We start from the raw sequence: 17,802 nt of genomic DNA, 5'->3' as shown, positions 1-17,802 counted from the left end.
GAAAAAATTGGAAAGGAGACTTAAAATTTCATTATTTCATGTAAACTAATGAAACCGTTTTAAAAGTTTTGCGAAACTTGGATTTTGAGTCATAGTTTTACATGGTGTGTTTAAAGTTTTGAAAAAGGTGATAAAGGTTTTATCAAATGTGCGTAAGCAATAGAAAGAAAACTGTAACGATCCCTTGATATATTTTGTAAAAGGTTAGGCGATCTTGTTAAGGGCACCATAGACTTCAGGGGCCTGGAACCACCTACAGCAACCTGAAACCGCCTTCAGCAGGCTAGAACGACCTCCAGCAACATAGAACCGACTTCAGCAAGCTGGAACCACCTGCAGCAGCCTGGAACCACCTCCAGCAACCTGGAACCACCTCCAGCAACCTGGAACCGCATTGAGAAGCATTGATCCACCTGTAGCAGCCTGGAACCACCTCCAGCAACCTGGATCCACCTCCAGCAACCTGGAACCACCTACAGCATCCTGAAACCGCCTGAAGCATCCTGGAACCACCTCCAGCAACCTGGAACCACCTCCAGCAACCTGGAACCACCTGCAGCAGCCTGGAACCACCTCCAGCAACCTGGAACCACCTCCAGCAACCTGGAACCACCTCCAGCAACCTGGAACCACCTCCAGCAACATGAAACCGTCTACAGCATCCTGGAAACAGCTCCAGCAACCTGGAACCACATCCAGCAACCTGGAACCACCTCCTTCATCCTGGAACCGCCTGCAGCATCCTGGAACCGCCTGCAGCATCCTGGAACCACCTCCAGCATCCTGGAACCACCTCCAGCAACCTGGAACCACGTCCAGCAACCTGGAACAACCTCCAGCAACCTCGAACCGCCTGCAGCAGCCTGGAACCACCTCCAGCAACATGGAACCACCTCCAACAACCTGGAACCACCTACAGCAATCTGGAACCACCTACAGCAACCTGGAACCACCTACAGCAACCTGGAACCGCCTGCAGCAGCCTGGAACCACCTACAGGAGCCTGGAACCACCTCCAGCAACCTGGAACCACCTGCAGCAACCTGGAACCGCCTGCAGCAGCCTGGAACCACCTTCAGCATCCTGGATCCAACTGCAGCAGCCTGGAACCACCTCCAGCAACCTGGAACCGCCTGCAGCAGCCTGGAACCACCAACAGGAGCCTGGAACCGCCTTCAGTAGCATGGAACCGCCTTCAGTCGAATTGATCCACCTGTAGCAGCCTGGTACCGCCTGCAGGAGCCTGGAACCGCCTGCAGCAGCTGGAACCGCCTGCAGCAGCCTGGAACCGCCTGGAGCAGCCTTCAGTAGCATCGATCCACCTGTAGCAGCCTGGTACCGCCTGCAGGAGCCTGGAACCGCCTGCAGCAGCCTGGAACCGCCTGCAGCATCCTGGAACCACCTCCAGCATCCTGGAACGACCTCCAGCAACCTGGAACCACCTCCAGCAACCTGGAACAACCTCCAGCAACCTGGAACAGCCTCCAGCAACCTCGAACCGCCTGCAGCAGCCTGGAACCACCTCCAGCAACCTGGAACCACCTCCAGCAACCTGGAACCACCTCCAACAACCTGGAACCACCTCCAGCAACCTGGAACCACCTACAGCAACCTGGAACCACCTACAGCAACCTGGAACCACCTACAGCAGCCTGGAACCACCTACAGGAGCCTGGAACCACCCCCAGCAACCTGGAACCACCTGCAGCAGCCTGGAACCACCTACAGGAGCCTGGAACCACCTCCAGCAACCTGGAACCACCTGCAGCAACCTGGAACCGCCTGCAGCAGCCTGGAACCACCTTCAGCATACTGGATCCACCTACAGCAGCCTGGAACCGCCTGCAGCAGCCTGGAACCGCCTGCAGGAGCCTGGAACCACCCTCAGCATCCTGGATCCAACTGCAACAGCCTGGAACCACCTTCAGCATCCTGGAACCACCTACAGGAGCCTGGAACCGCCTTCAGTCGAATCGATCCACCTGTAGCAGCCTGGTACCTCCTGCAGCAGCCTGGTACCACCTGCAGGAGCCTGGAACCGCCTGCAGCAGCCTGGAACCGCCTGCAGCAGCCTGGAACCGCCTGCAGCAGCCTGGAACCGCCTGGAGCAGCCTGGAGCCGCCTTCAGTAGCATCGATCCACCTGTAGCAGCCTGGTACCTCCTGCAGCAGCCTGGTACCTCCTGCAGCAGCCTGGAACCGAATGCAGTAGCATCAATCCACCTGCAGCAGCCTGGAACCGCCTGCACGAGCCTGAAACCGCCTGCAGCAGCATGGAACCGCCTGCAGGAGCCTGGAACCGACTGCAGTAGCATCAATCCACCTGTAGCACCTGGAACCACCTCCAGCAGCCTGGAACCGCCTGCAGCAGCCTGGAGCCGCCTTCAGTAGCATCGATCCACGTGAAGCAGCCTGGTACCGCCTGCAGCAGCCTGGAACCGCCTGCAGGAGCCTGGAACCATCGTCAGCATCCTGGATCCACCTGCAGCAGCCTGGAACCTGGCAATCGGCCTTCGGGAAGACCATCAGCCAGAGATGCATACAAGACAGAAATGCAGTTGAGCAGCGAACAAGAGAAAGCAATCAGGGAAGCGTGCAGTTCAGCAAGTTGCTTACAATCTAAAATACCACTACTTTCCGCCATTCAGCGTTACACTTTCTAAAGGAATTGGGCCAGCATTGCGATCCGGCCAGCTGGACTTGAACGTCGACTGGAACTCGTTCATCTGCTCATCCATTTGCCAAATTGCCACCCCCGAATCATTTCGGCCTAGTTGGTGCTGCCAAAACTGCTGAACTTTCTCGTTCGCTATGTGTGCACGGTGCAGAAGAATAAGCTTGGAATGGAACTTTTCTCTCAGATTTATGATGCTTTGGGACAGAAAGCAGGAAAATTGCATCTGGCCCTAGCTCACAAAATGATGGCGGTCGTGCTATTACCAAAGCGATATCTGCACCATTTCAATTTGCAAGACAGATGGCCAGCCTGTCACGGTAATACAAGGAAAGTAAGCACCAAATAAAAGACAGGATTGCGATGCGGCCATGGACGGATTAAAAAAATAATAGTTTCTGTAATTTTGCTTACGAGCAATGGTACCTGCCCTAGGGGCGGGGCTTCAATTGGGAGACCCAAAGGAAAAGGCAAAATATCAGAAATTGAAGACTTTTTTTTATTTTAAACGATTCATATAAAGATCCGTTAAATCATATCACACGCAAATCATCAAAATCAAAACAGTATTTGTAGAATTTCAATAAAAGCCACATCACTGTTCATATCGGTAAATATTATTCCATCGTGTTTGGAAAAACTGGAAAATTGAAAAATTGGAAATTGGAAAAATTGGAAAAATAGGGAAAAAATGGAAAAACAATATAGCCTATTTTATTCCAGGGGGTCCCAGGGTTACCCACCCAAAATTTAATTGCGATTGGTTCAGCCGTTTTTGCGGTACCTGGGAACAGACAGACAGACATTTGGTGAATTATAGTAAGATGTAGAGGGTGAGACACCTCAACAACGAGGGAAGAGCAAACACAATCTTTCTACTTAGTCACAAGAAAGTTATTCATTCGCAAAAGGTAATGCGCGCAAACGTTGAGCAAAGTTGTTAAGTCAGCCATTTTGTTAGAGCGACAAGATATCGGAGTGATGAAAGGGAAACGTGTTTTCTCCGTGCGCCGCAGAGGTGCCGCAAAATGTTCATCGTCCGGCATGAACTTCGCACATGAACGAATCCAGGAACTCACGCATAGACTTATGTACGGGACTGGCAGGATGGCCTAGACCTACATGGTGAGTCCTAAGCCCCAGGAGTGATAACATATTACAGTAATAAGACAATTACAATACCTCCTTCGACATCGAGTGCGTCTGTAACGCCACAGACCACAAGTCACAAGCTGTCAACCTGTTTTCATGATCTGCATCTGACAATTCACAAATAACAGTTGGTTTATATGGTTTCATGTGAAAGTCTTCTTTCGTTGTGTGAAATAACTATGAATACGAAACACCCAACTCTAAAGAACGTTTCTGTTGTGGCGGACACAATGCCAGTGGGCAATAATTCCACGCACCAGTGGGTGGCGCGAGCGTCCGGGCGTGGAAGCGCGGCTCGGGCCACGCCCGGAGCAAAGGCGTCACGAGGCGCAGGGTGGTACTGAGATACATGCCCCGCCTTTCGGCCGACCGGCCATGCCCGGGGGCAAGGCATGGCCTCGGGGCATATATGCGGGCTCGAAAGTCGAGCCCGCCCAGTGCTTATGTGCGAGCTGATTATAAAGCGTTTTGGTTTGTACAACGCGTTGTGGCTTACCTTCTTGGCAAACGAGTTGTGTGTGCACAGCACCACACTGGTCACCCTGACTGGTTCAGCCGTAGCTGACCCCTGAACGCGCCATGGCTACCAACACGGTCGCCGTTAAACTCCCGGAGTTCTGGGAAGCACAAGCCGACGTTTGGTTTGTGCAGGCTGAAGCCCAATTCCAGCTCCGGGGCATCACGGCAGACGACACCATGTACTTTCACGTGGTCGCCACCCTCGGGCCTGGCACTGCTGCCCACGTCGTATCCATCCTTCGGCGCCCACCGGGCGCCCACAAGTACGCGGCGCTCAAACGTCTTCTCCTCGCCACGTTCGGGCTCACGGAGGCCGACCGCGCTGACCGCCTCCTGGACCTTCCCGCCCTCGGCGACACACGACCGTCCGTTCGGATGGATTACATGTTGTCCCTTCTTGGAGACCAGCGCCCGGATTTCCTTTTCCATGCACTTTTCCTCCGCCAGCTACCTGCGCAGGTGCGGCTCGCGCTGGCCGGTTCGAACATAACGGAACCCCGCACCCTGGCCGGAGAGGCGGACAAATTTTTTGCGGTCTGCGACATGCGGCCGACGTATGGTGCTGCCGTAGTGGATCCCAGTGCGGAGGTTTCAGGGCCGCACACGCGGCTGATGCATGGCGCTGCCGTACTGGATCCTGGTGCGGAGGCTTCAGCGCCGTACCCCCTCGTGGCCGCTGCTACACCCCATCCACCGCCGCTGTCACGACCGACGCGGCAGCCACCACCGGGGCAAACCTGGTGTTACTATCATGCCAGGTTCGGCCGCAAGGCTAGGGCGTGCCGCCCGCCATGTGCTTTCGACGGGTCAGGAAACGACCGGGCCGGTGCTCACTTGTGGCCATGAGCGTCGGCCATTCCGGCAGCCTCCTGTTCATCACAGACACCTCGTCTGGTCACCGTTTTCTGTGCGACACTGGAGCGCAGGTAAGCGTCCTCCCTGCCTCCGCGTCCGACAAGCAAGCCGTGGGCCGAGGCCCCGCCTTGTTCGCCGCCAACGGAACTCCCATCCACACATTCGGGAAGCGTTGCCTCTCGCTGCGTTTCGGGGGACAGCGCTTCCAATGGTCTTTCGTCACCGCCAGCGTGCCAATGGCCCTGCTCGGTGCGGACTTCCTTTGTGCGCATGGGCTGTTGGTGGACGTTAAGCGTCGACATCTCGTCCAGGCCGAAACCTTCAGCTCGCTCGCTGGTTCGCTGAGCGGCTCATTGAGCAGCTTGCTGAGCGGCTCACCAAGCGGCTTACCAAGCGGCTTGCTGAGCGGTTCCATCCCGGCGAGGTTAGTCTGTACGCTTCCGGCAGCGGACGAGTTTACCCGCCTCCTCGCCAGTTTCCCGGCACTCACACGGCCCACCTTTTCAGCGGTGGCCGTCAAACACGGGGTGGAACACCATATTCCCACCGCCGGACCACCGATCTACGCCCGGGCGCGCCGCCTCGACCCCACAAAGCTCGCCATGGCGAAAGCGGCGTTCGCCACGCTGGAGTGGCTGGGCATCGTACGGCGCTCCAACAGCGCATGGGCCTCTCCTCTGCACATTGTGCCCAAGCCCGGCGGCGGATGGCGGCCGTGCGGTGACTACCGCCGGCTCAACGATGCCACCACCCCCAACCGCTACCCGGTCCCGCATATTCAGGACTTTTCCGCCCAGTTGGCGAAAACGACCATTTTCTCCAAGGTGGACCTCATCCGGGGCTACCACCAGGTCCCCGTACAACCGGACGATGTACCGAAGACGGTCGTCATCACACCTTTCGGCCTCTTCGAGTTCTTGCGGATGCCTTTCGGGTTGAAAAATGCAGCCCAGGCGTTCCAGCGGCTCATGGACAGCGTCTTGCGCGACTTGTCCTTCATCTCTGCCTACCTGGACGACATCCTAGTCGCGAGTGCGTCCCGGGAGGAGCACCTGCTCCATCTCCGCACGCTCTTCGAACGCCTGGGCCAGCATGGCCTGATAATCAACCCCGCGAAGTGCCGTTTCGGCGTCACCGCCATAGACTTCTTGGGGCACCGCATCACCCGGCACAGGGCCATCCCTTTACCGGCCAAGGTGGAGGCGGTCAGGAGTTTCCCGCGCCCCCGCACGATCAAGGGGCTCCAGGAATTCCTGGGCATGGTGAATTTTTATCACCGCTTCGTGCCCCGCGTTGCCCAGCTCCTGCGCCCCCTGCACGAGGCCCTCCGGGGGAAGCGGGGCAAAGGTGACATCGCCTGGACTGAGCCGATGGCCGCGGCGTTTGCGGGCGCAAAGTTGGCCTTGGCCAACGCCACCATGCTGGCGCACCCGGCGCCCGATGCACCAATCGCCCTCACCACTGACGCGTCGGACTACGCGGTGGGCGCAGTGCATGAGCAGTGGGTGAATGGTGCTTGGCAGCCGCTGGCGTTCTTTAGTCGGCAGCTCCGCCCGCACGAATGCCGGTACAGCACCTTCGACCACGAGCTGCTCGGGCTCCACCTGGCGGTCCGACACTTCCGCCATCTTCTCGAGGGCCGCCTGTTCACGGCCTTCGTCGATCACAAGCCCCTTGTTTTCGCGATGGCCAAGGTCGCCGAGCCGTGGTCGGCCCAGCAGCAACGTCACCTCTCTGCCATGTCCGAGTACACGACGGACATCCGCCACGTCGCGGGTAAGGACAAGCCGGTGGCGGATTGCCTTTCCCGGTCCGTCTCACACGCGGTCCACCTCGGGATCGACTATGCCCGGATGACGGCGGACCAGACCGCCGACCCCGACATCCAGGCCTTGCGGACCGCTGTCACGGGCCTCCGAGTCACCGAGGTGCCGTTCAACACCGCGGGCACTGCCCTCTTGTGCGACGTCTCCCTCGGACGGCCTCGCCCCATCGTGCCCTCTGGCTGGCAGCGCCCGGTTTTTGACGCCATCCACGGCCTGTCCCACCCGGGCACGAAGGCCTCCCAGAAGCTTGCCGCGGCGAAGTTCATCTGGCATGGCCTCCGGAAGAACGTCCGCGACTGGGCCAGGACGTGCCTCGCGTGCCAGCGCGCGAAAGTCCACCGCCACACCCAAGCCCCGTTGGCCCCGTTTACGGTGCCTGAACGTCGGTTCGACCATGTCCACGTCGACTTGGTGGGACCTCTGCCCCCCTCGTGGGGTTTCACCCACCTCCTCACCATGGTGGACCGCACCACCCGGTGGCCGGAGGCCGTGCTATTGGCGGCGACGGCTGCAGTTGACGTCGCGCAAGCTTTCATCGCCACTTGGGTTGCCCGGTTCGGTGCCCCCTCGGACATCTCGTCCGACCGCGGCCCCCAGTTCACCTCGGAGCTCTGGGGAGCAGTGGCGCAAGGGCTCGGCGTCAAGCTGCACCGCACCACGGCTTACCACCCCCAGGACAATGGCCTGTGCGAGCGCTTCCATCGCTCAATGAAGGCCGCGCTCCGGGCCAGCGTCCGCAACGGCAGCTGGGCCGACAGGCTCCCCTGGGTCCTGCTGGGCCTCAGGACGGCGGCCAAGGACGACCTGAGCACGTCTTCGGCGGAGTTGGTCTTCGGACAACCACTGCAGGTACCGGGCGAATTTATCCCCGACTCCACGGCACCTTGGTCCGCGGCGCAACAGCACTCCACCCTTCAGGAGACCGCCAGGAGGTTCGCCCCGGTGCCGACGGCACACCACGGTTGCCCGTCCTCCCACGTCGCCCCGGAGCTTCGCACGGCGGAGTACGTTTTTGTCAGGCACGACGCCCACCGGGCACCGCTGTGGCCCCCGTACGACGGGCCCTTCCGCGTGCTGGAGACCGGGGACAAGCATTTCACCGTGGACATTGGCGGTACTCCAGATCGTATCTCCGTGGACCGCCTCAAGCCGGCCCACCTCGACCTGGACCACCCCCCGCAAGCAGCTCTGCCTCCGCGTCGAGGCCGTCCCCCGGCAGGCGGACCCCGGCACCCCCCATCCCCGCCGTCGCGCTACCCCCCAGCCCTGCAAGCATCGCCAGAGGGCGTTTCGGCCGGGTGATCCAGCTTCCCCGCAAGCTCACCCTTCAGGTGCGCGGGAATTCTGGGGGGGGGGGGGGGGCGCGTGTGGTGGACACAATGCCAGTGGGCAATAATTCCGCCCACCAGTGGGTGGCGCGAGCGTCCTGGCGTGGAAGCGCGGCTCGGGCCACGCCCGGAGCAAAGGCGTCACGAGGCGCAGGGTGGAACTGAGATACATGCCCCGCCTTTCGGCCGACCGGTCACGCCCGGGGGCAAGGCGTGGCCTCGGGACATATATGCGGGCTCGAAAGTCGAGCCCACCCAGTGCTTACGTGCGAGCTGATAATAAAGTGTTTTGGTTTGTACAACGCGTTGTGGCTTACCTTCTTGGCAAACGAGTTGTGTGTGAACAGCACCACGCTGTAATGACTTTTTTGGAGATCTGAGAACGGATTTTTAAAATGTTTTGACAAATCACAAATTTGCTCTGCTCTCCTTGCTGTCGAGTAAACTTCCAGTGTGAAATGCCTTTTTAAGCGGTGAAGCCGCTTCAATATTTGGCTATAGTCCATGGGCCAGACCAGATATCGGTACCACCCGAGGTGGCAAAAGTTCCATGGTGCCAATTTATTTGTTACACCCATATAAGTAAAATAATATGTGATAGCAATTCCAAATGGGTAGCTTTTTCATTTTTCTTGCAGGAAAGCTGTTTTTGCATTAATCGCGATACCGCAACTCCGCGCTGTTGTTACTAGTATCATCTTCCAAATCATTTTTTTAGCTGAATAGACAATGTAACATGCTTAAATATCTTAGCAAATGGATGTTTGTAATAAAGACATGTATGTTATACTATATAATACATATTCTTGTATTTATTCATGTGTGGAAACTAACTTTTTCTTCAGTTTTAGTGTCTTAGTTAAGAACAAAATATATGTTGGATGCTGGCAGTGTCCAGTTTTCTTCCGTATTCCGTATACTTGGCCACTGGTGGATACTTCCTGGTAGGTGAGGCAAGAACAAGAGGCTCTGCAATAATTATGTCTATTTAGTTAAGCAGAAAATATATGACAGATATGTAAAGTGCTGATTTCCCCTCATCAGTGGTGATATACATTTGCAGCCTGGTTAGAATAAGTCCAGTCATGAATGCTTGATTTGCTTTCAGATATCAGTCCACTGGTTTCACCAGTCTAATTAAGTGTAATTAAATATAATTAAGGACTGGCAGACTACTAATTTGTGCAACATAGTAATGTGGATTGATAATTCTATGTTGCAGGTGAAAACTGACTGAACATGGCCTCTGACGGAGCAAGCAGCCTGCCACTAAAGCGGCCACGAGTGGAGTGCATCATCCACTGTTCCAATGACAATACAGACAAGCTGGTTTCACTACAAGACATTGACTCATGGAGAACATTGCTGAGGGCAGCCCAGATCAGAAAACATGCAGCAATTTTGAAACTAGCTACGAACCTTCCTGATGGACAGATTCCAACAATCCAGTACCACAGAAAATGTCGCAGTCTCTTCACCATGAAAAGACATCTTGATGGCATCCTCAAATGTGCCAGTGCCAGTGAACCTGCTCAAGACACAGGATCACAGAGAGCAGCTAGACAATGTGCAAGCACATCAAGGACTTATGAGGCAGAGTGCATTTTCTGCCAGAAAGACACCAAGTATGCTAAAGGACAGAAGACGAGAGAAATCCTCATACAATGTCGAGAACTGCGAGCTGACGCCACAATCAGGAATGTAGCCATGGAGAAAATGGACAGCAGAATCCTTGCCATAGTCAGCAGAGACCTGGTAGCTGCAGAAGGTCACTATCATAGGTCGTGCTATCGGTTCTATACCAAAAGAGAGGTTCGCAGTGGACAGGATGCAAGCCAAGATGATGATGCTGAAGCTCAGTATGGCGCTGCTGTGGATCAGGCCTACAATGAGCTGTTCCTGTTCATCAGAAGGGAGCTTTTTGGCAATCCTCAAGTGATGACAATGACTGATCTCTCTTCTAGACTGGTGGCTTCAATGAACTCTCTTGGTATTGCCCATGTAAGGGAATCAACCAAGAAACACATACGACGGAAACTGGAAAGCGAGTTTGCAGACTCCCTGCACATCTTCTCTGAGGGAAAAGGGAAACTCCTCCTGTTTCCAGACAACCTGTCCATATACGAACTTGCCAAACAATACCAATCGCTACAAGCAGAGCTGCATACTCAGAAAGGCCTCCATGCTGAAGATGTGGTCTCCAAAGCAGCCCTGAAAATGAGAGCCGACATCAAGAACCAAGATGCCCCTCAAGCCTGGCCACCGGAAGTCAAACCAGAAGCAGAGGACACTACCATTCCAGAGTCGGTCATGGTCTTCCTGTGCTATCTACATACAGGTTCCAATGACCCTGATCATGCATCTCAAAGAGTCCAGCGGCTTCTGTGTTCACTCGGCTATGACATGGTATATGCTGTAACACGTGGACTGATAAAGCCCCCGAAGCACATCGTTCTGCCATTCGCTATCAAGTCACTGACCGGGAATGTAGAGTTGATACACATCCTCAACCGACTCGGCCATAGTGTGTCCTATTCTCAGATGGAAGAGATCGACACTGCTCTGTGTCTCCAAAAGCTCTCGCTATCAGGGAGTGATGTTGCCCTCCCAGGTAACATCCATCCTGGCATATTCACAACCTTAGCCTGGGATAATATCGACCGTCTGGAAGAGACCACCAGTGGAGAAGGAACATCTCACAGAGTGAATGGGTTTGCCGTACAAGCAAAGCCAATCACCCCAGTGTCCACCAGAACCATGCTGACTGTAGGAAAAACAAAGCAGAGAAGTATTGATGCACCACCACCAATGCTACCAGCATACAACGCTGGACAACGAGTGGGACCACCACAGAGCAAAAGTGCAGATGCTGACACTGCAGCTGAGACTCAGCTCGCCAAAGAGAAGAATCTTGTCTGGGTCATGGCACGCATGTCGCAACAAGAAGAGCAATCAATCAGCAGCTGGACAGGCTTCAACATCCGGACTCGAGATGACGTGACAGTCATTCCAGACAATGTAGGCTACCTGCCTACCATTAATGCTCCAGCGACACAAATGTCGACTGTCAATGAAGTGCTAAACCAGTCACTGAACATCATGCACTCCTTGGACCTGACAAAGATTGTCTGTGTCTTTGACCAGGCACTGTATGCAAAGGCTGTGGAGATTATATGGAAACACCCTGACAAGTTCCAAAACACCATCATCACCAGGCTCGGAGTATTCCACACCATCTGCACACTGATGGGAATAATAGGGAAGCGATTTCAAGATGCTGGATTGCGAGATCTCTGCATCGAGACATAAATAAGACATAAAGCGATAATTTTGGGATCTACGTTGTCTCAGTACTTTCTGATTAATATGCCCAATTAGTCCATGGGCCCGTACCCAAAATTTCACACATGGACTAAATCAATCCGAACCGTCGAACGCCTTTTCACAGGGTGCGGGTATAGAATAGCTGATAACTACCACTAAGCTACCAGTCCAGAATTGCTATCACATCAGCATGTATCCCACATACATGCACCTTTCCAAAAATCATTACTAGAACTTGCCACCTCGGGTGGTACCAATTAGTGAAATTTCGGGTCCGGGCCCATGGACTACTATGTTCGTCCGTCTGTCAAAAATGGAGAAGAGACATCTTTCTACCCACCGTGTTTAATTCTAAAGGTTTCTAAAATGTAATTCTAATGGGTTCGAAAGGCTAATTCTAAGGGATTCTAAAGGGTATTCCAAAGGATTCTAAAGGCTAATTATAAGCGGTTCTAAAAGCTAATTCTAAAGGGTCCTAAAGGCAATTCTAAAGGGTTCTAAAGGGTCATTCTAAGGGGTTCTAAAGGCTAATTCTAAGGGGGTTCTAAAGGTTAATTCTAAGGGTTTCTAAAGGCAATTCTAAAGGGTTATAAAGGGTAATTCTAATGGGTTCTAAAGGCTAATTCTAAAGGGTTCTAAAGGGTAATTCTAAGGGGTTCCAAAGGCTAATTCTGAAGGGTTCTAAAGGGTAATTATAATGGGTTCTAAAGGCTAAATCGAAGGGGTTCTAAAGGCTAATTCTAAAGGGTCTGAAACGGTAATTATAATGGGTTCTAAAGGCTCATTCTAAGGGGTTCTAAAGACTAATTCTAAGGGGTTCTAAAGGATAATTCTAAGGGGTTCTAAAGGTTAATTCTAAGGGTTTCTAAAGGCAATTCTAAAGGGTTATAAAGGGTAATTCTAATGGGTTCTAAATGCTAATTCTAAAGGGTTATAAAGGGTAATTCTAAGGGGTTCCAAAGGCTAATTCTGAAGGGTTCTAAAGGTTAACTCTAAGGGGTTCTAAAGACTAATACTAAGGGGTTCTAAAGGCTAATTCTAAGGGGTTCTAAAGGCTAATTCTAAAGGGTCTGAAAGGGTAATTATAATGGGTTCTAAAGGCTAATTCTAAGGGTTTCTAAAGGCTAAATCAAAGGGGTTCTAATGGCCCAATCTAAGGGGTTTTAAAGGCTAATTCTAAGGGGTTCTAAAGGTTATCTCTAAGGGGTTCTAAAGGCTAAATCTAAGGAGTTCTAAAGGCTAATTCTAAAGGGTCTGAAAGGGTAATTATAATGCGTTCTAAAGGCTAATTCTAAGGGTTTCTAAAGGCTAAATCAAAGGGGTGCTAATGGCTAAATCTAAGGGGTTCTAAAGGCTAATTCGAATGGGTTCTAAAGGTTAATTCTAAGGGGTTCTAAAAGCTAATACTAAGGGGTTCTAAAGGCTAATTCTAAGGGGTTCTAAAGGCGAAACTTAAGGGGTTCTAAAGGCGAAATCTAAGGTGTTCTAAAGGCTAATTCTAAGGGGTGCTAAAGGCTAATTCATAAGGGTTCTAGAGGTTAATTCTAAGGGGTTCTAAAGGCTAATTCTAAAGGGCAATTCTAAGGGGTTCTCAAGGTTAATTTGAAAGGGTTATAATGGGTTCTAAAGGCTAATTCTAAAGGGTCCGAAAGGGCAATTCTAATGGGTTCTAAAGGCTAATTCTACGGGGTTCTAAAGGGTAATTCTAAGGTGTTCTAAAGGGTAATTCTAAGGGGTTCTAAAGGGTTATTCTAAGGGGTTCTAAAGGGTCATTCTAAGGGGTTCTAAAGGGTCATTCTAAGGGGTTCTAAAGGGTAATTCTAAGGGGTTCTAAAGGCTAAATCTAAAGGGTTGTAAAGGGTAATTCTGAAAGGTTCTAAAGGGTAATTATAATGGGTTCTAAAGGCTCATTCTAAGGGGTTCTAAAGGCTAAATTAAAGGGGTTCTAATGGCTAAATCTAAGGGGTTCTAAAGGCTACTTCTAAGGGGTTATAAAGGTTAAATCAAAGGGGTTATAATGGCTAAATCTAAGGGGTTTTAAAGGCTAATTCTAAGGGGTTCTAAAGGCTAATTTTAAGGGGTTCTAAAGGTTAATTATAAGGGTTTCTAAAGGCAATTCTAAATGGTTAAAAGGGTCATTCTAATTTGTTCTAAAGGCTCATTCTAAAGGGTTATAAAGGGTCATTCTAATGGGTTATAAAGGCTAATAATAAGGGGTTCTAAAGGCTAATTCTAAGGGTTTCTAACGGCAATTATAAAGGGTTATAAAGGCTAATTCTAATGGGTTCTAAAGGCTAATTCAAAAGGGTTCCAAAGGTTAGTTATAAGGGGTTCTAAAGGCTTTTTTTTTTTTTTTTTTTTTTTTTTTTGTACACAAGATCGAGGCTCGTGAAAGAGCGAACATTAATCACACAGAAAGACAAACAGACACACAAAACAAATAACATCGGGAGCGGTAGACAAGATGGGGAGAGAGGGGGAAGGACACAAACACAACATTTGAGAGCAGGGACCGAGAGACATGGAGACATCGAGAGAACTGTGGGAGGGAGAGGGCTTTGGGGGGAAGGCATGGGAAGGGGGGGGGGGGGGGGGTGGGAGAGGTATAAAACTATAAAACGTATGGACACTGCCAAGACTTCCAGGAAAGAAGTTGGAATTTCAAACAAGGTGGATCTGGGGTGAATTAGTGGGGGTAGAAAAGATAAAGGTTTTGGATGGGGGAAGATAAGAGATGGTGGTGAACAGCTGTTTTGAAGACCTGGAGGGAGGAGTGTGATTGAAGTGAGTATGGGAGTTTGTTCCAGAGGCGGGAGAAAAGAGGAATGAAAGAGTGAAGGTGAGCAGAGAGCCGAGATTTCGGCAGTTTAACCATCAGAGGGTGGCTGGCAGATCTTGTGCGACCTGTAGGAATATTTGGGGGACAGAGCACAGAGAGAGCTGGGGGAGAAAGGCCGGAGAGGAGTCGGTAGAAGACAGAAAGACCACCTACCTGCCTGCGGTGAGTGAGTGAAAGGCCCTCAGAGATAGCTTCATCGCGGGGGATTCCAATGATTCTGAAAGCTTTGGATTCAACAGCGTGAAGCCGAGCCAGGTGTGAGGTGAGGCAGGAGCACCAGCCCATAGGGGAGAACAGTATTCCATTGAGCTGCGGATGAAAGCCTTGTATGTGGTGAGGAGCTCAGGTGTGCCTAGGAAGGACTTCGCACGACGGAGGATGCCCAGTCGGCGACTGGCTTTGGAGGCCAGCTTGGAAATGTGGTTTTCCCAAGAAAGATCATGGCAGATGGTGAGACCCAAAAGCTTGAGCGACAGAACTTCTTGGAGAGGATTGTTGAGAAAGTAGATGGGAGGGTTGTCCAGTCGATCTTTTCGGAGAGACATAGTAAGAGTGTGAGATTTGTCAGGATTGAAAGACATGTTCCACATGTTTGACCAGTCTGTGATTTTGTCCAGGTCTTCAGAGAGTGAGGAGGCTGCAGACTGCCGATCTGAGGGAAGAGGCATGGAGCGGCAGAGAGTGGAGTCATCAGCAAAGAGATACAGAGGATTTTCCAGAGAGTCGGAGAGATCATTGATAAAGACCAGAAAAAGCACAGGGCCCAGCACACTGCCTTGGGGAACTCCAGCCTGAACGGGAAGGGGAGATGAGAGAAATCCATTCAGGGCCACACGTTGACCAGAGAGGAAGTCCGCAAGCCATGCATGGAGATTTCCATGGATACCATAGGAGGAGAGTTTGGTGAGCAGAGCTGGGTGCCAGACCGTATCGAAGGCACGTGATATGTCAAGGGAGACAGCTCTGATTTCCTGTTTGGCATTGAGGACCTCCATCCATTGTTGAGACAGCAGAAGCAGCATGTCCAGAGTAGAGTCACCTGGTCTGAAACCAAATTGATGATCAGAGATCAAGCCATTGGAGAAGAGGAAAGATTTCATATCCGAAGCAATGATGGATTCCATGACTTTGCTGATAATTGGGAGCAGGCTGATTGGTCTGTAGTTGCAAGGATCTGTTTTTGCACCTTTTTTGTGTAAAGCGGTAATGTTTGCTGATTTCCAGGATGCTAGCAGATGACCTTGAGCAAAAGATAGGGTGAAAAGAACAGAGAGAGGGTGAGATAGAGCGGCAGAGCAGGATTTTAGGACCCGTGGGCTGATGCCATCTGGTCCAGTTGCAGAATCAGAGTCGAGGTTTGACAAAAACTCCTCCACCTTGTCAGGAGAGAAGGTCACAGAGTCCAGGAGCAGTTTGGTTCGACTGGGAAAGGTGGAAACAGAGAGAGATGGGTTTGGGACTAAGGATTTTGAGGCAAACACAGAGTTGAGGCATTCGGCTTTGTCACGTGCGATGTCAACTGTGTGGCCATTTGAGGTAAGGGAGGGGATGGAGGGGGAACAAACACCAGAAACGGATTTGACCAGACGCCACCAGGATTTGGAGGAAGGAGACAGGTTTGAGAGTTCATTCTTGAGTGAGGAGAGATAGTGCTTCCTGGCACTCCTGAGGGTAGACACACACTTGTTCCGAGCTTGGTGGAAGGAACTGAGATTTCCTTCAGTTGGATTTGCCTTCCAAGAGGCAAAGGCAATTTGTTTCAGGGCAACTGCCTCACCACAAGATTCAGTGTACCATGGACGGGAGGAAGGGTAAGACAACTGAAGGCGAGATGGGATAAATAAAGGCTAATTCTAAAGGGAAATTCTAAGGGGTTCTCAAGGTTAATTATAAGGGGTTCTAAAGGCTAATTCTAAAGGGTTATAATGGGTTCTAAAAGCTAATTCTAAAGGGTTCTAAAGGGTAATTCTAAGGGGTTCTAAAGGCTAATTCTAAAGGGTTCTAAAGGGTAATTCTAATGTGTTCTAAAGGATAATTCTAAGGGGTTCTAAAGGGTAATTCTAAGGTGTTCTAAAGGGTAATTCTAAGGGGTTCTAAAGGCTAATTCTAAAGGGTTCTAAAGGGTAATTCTAATGGGGTTTAAAGGCCAATTTAAAATGGTTCTAAGGGGTAATTCTAATGGGTTCTAAAGGCTTATTCTAAAGGGTTCAAAACGTCATTCTAATGGGTTATAAAGGGTAATTCAAATGGGTTATAAAGATTAATTAGAAAGGGTTCTAAAGGGTAAATCTCAGGGGTTCTAAAGGCGAATTCTTAAGGGCAATTCTAAGTGGTTCTCAAGGTTAATTATAAGGGGTTCTAAAGGCTAATTCTAAAGGGTTATAATGGGTTCTAAAAGCTAATTCTAAAGGGTTCTAAATGGTAATTCTATGGGGTTCTAAAGGGTAATTCTAAAGGGTTCTAAAGGGTAATTCTAATGTGTTCTAAAGGATAATTCTAAGGGGTTCTAAAGGGTAATTCTAAGGTGTTCTAAAGGGTAATTCTAATGGGTTCGAAAGGCTAATTATAAAGGGTTGAAAAGGGTAATTCTAAAGGGGTTTGTTTGTTTCTACGCTTTGCCTATTTCATATTTTAAAACCTCAAACTGAACCGCTTCTTTCGGACACGGGTACAATTTTTTTCCCCAAAGATGAAGAATTGATTTTCACGATGCTGGTTTTTCAAAACGCTCCTCGGAGTCTTGTTGCGCCTGTTTCATCGTCTTGTCTGCGTCGTCTTGCCACACCACTACAACCAGCTTCTCTTCCACTTTAAATGGACTGGTGTCTGCCATCTTGGTGTAATGTATTTCATTGTATTTTCTGAAAAAAACGAAAACAGTGTAAATATATGGTACTAGGGCATGCCCGTACTATATATATATCTAAAATTATATCCCCCCCCCCCCCCCCTCTATTTACATGAAATGGTTTGGTCCATTCGCAAAGCCAAAGCGAACGGCTTGCGAGTACGGTGACAATCCCCCCCCTCTATTTACATGAAATGGTTTGGTCCAAAAGCGAACGGCTTGCGAGTACGGTGACAATCCCCCCCCCCCCCCCCCCTCTATTTACATGAAATGGTTTGGTCCAAAGCGAACGGCTTGCGAGTACGGTGACAATCCCCCCCCCTCTATTTACATGAATGGTTTGGTCCAAAGCGAACGGCTTGCGGAGTTTGGTAAAGAAATCGCCATAGCTCGGTAACTACTTCTCCGATTAATATGAAACCTTGAAAAGGCAATCCT

The sequence above is a fragment of the Myxine glutinosa genome, chromosome 11, assembly GCF_964187855.1.
Source record: "Myxine glutinosa chromosome 11, kmMyxGlut1.1, whole genome shotgun sequence".
Classification (NCBI taxonomy): Eukaryota; Metazoa; Chordata; class Myxini; order Myxiniformes; family Myxinidae; genus Myxine; species Myxine glutinosa.
Note: the sequence above shows the minus strand (reverse complement) of the source record.